The 1,088-nt window shown below is 47.5% G+C and overlaps 1 protein-coding gene across 1 annotated transcript in view; it reads right to left on the bottom strand.

Moving 5' to 3' along the window:
- The window catches only part of LOC101864018 (protein O-mannosyl-transferase TMTC1), a gene marked incomplete at its 3' end in the record, with an annotated part of 47,243 nt that overhangs the window by 44,024 nt on the left and 2,131 nt on the right, over positions 1-1,088 (bottom strand).

Raw genomic sequence — 1,088 nt, 5'->3', positions numbered from 1 at the left:
GGAGGGGGGGTCGGTCTTCGTCACCCCACCCAAAAAAAACTCCATAAAAGGACAAAACTTAACTTTAAAAACAAAAACATACAGAGCAGTTGCGACTACAATTAAAAAGGACTGCGTTGTTATAAACATCACCGAGATTTGTGTAACATGGTAATTCGCTTGTGCCCCTAGTCCAACCGGGTGCGCTCGTGGCCTAGAGGTTAAGGTGTTTGCCTCTCATTCAAAGGCCCCGGGTTCCAATCCGGGTAGCGACAGAAAACAATTATCCTCTAAAATTGTCTTCTTCCCCCTACTTTATTGTCCTCTAGCAATGTTTTGTCGTCTGCTTTCGTCTCCACTTTCTGCCCCCACCCCCTCCCCTCCTTTGCCCCCTCCTCTGGGCTCCTGACTCTTTCTGCAGCCATTCTACTGCTACTCCTCGGCTCCTTCTTACTCTTGTCTTTCAGCCACACCCCTGATCTTCCGATAGAAAATATCTACACCTAGCCTTCTCGGACAACGGCGAAAAATCTCGGAGGTCCCCGCGTGCAAGTTGTGCACGTTAAAGATCCCTTGGTGATCTAAAATCGATGAGAGTAGGCTTCGGCCGCCACCCAGGCAAAATTCAAAATTTCCTACCAACTGAAAATACATGTATTTAGTATGTTCCGCGCGCTCATATGACAATGACCTTATGCAGTTGCGAGCGCCGTAAAACACTTTTTTAATTTAAAAAATAGTACAACCAGAGAGCCAGAGACAGTCACGGGCCAGGCAGTTAAAGAGTTAAAGAGTTAACAAAGTTATACGGCAACATTCTAAGCTCGGGATTTGCTTTTAATAAAACTGTCTACCGATACAAGCATGTTGTTGGGGCGCACGTTGTGACGTGCGGTGTGATTTGTGTGAATGAGCTGAGGGGAGATTGACGTCCCCGTCGAGGGGAATGAAAAGAACATAGGACGTACTTGGACAATGAGGCCAACATCTTCCTTCTCATTCCTTCTCAGGCTATTTCTATAGAGGGGCTCGGTGTGAAGGGGGAAAACCAGCGTGTGGCTACAGTGGGCGTTGTGGGGGTTTGGAAAGGCGAACTGATGAATCCACCC

The sequence above is a fragment of the Aplysia californica genome, unplaced genomic scaffold (assembly GCF_000002075.1).
Source record: "Aplysia californica isolate F4 #8 unplaced genomic scaffold, AplCal3.0 scaffold00645, whole genome shotgun sequence".
Lineage (NCBI taxonomy): Eukaryota > Metazoa > Mollusca > Gastropoda > Aplysiida > Aplysiidae > Aplysia > Aplysia californica.
Note: the sequence above shows the minus strand (reverse complement) of the source record. Positions and strands in the feature narration are given on the sequence as shown.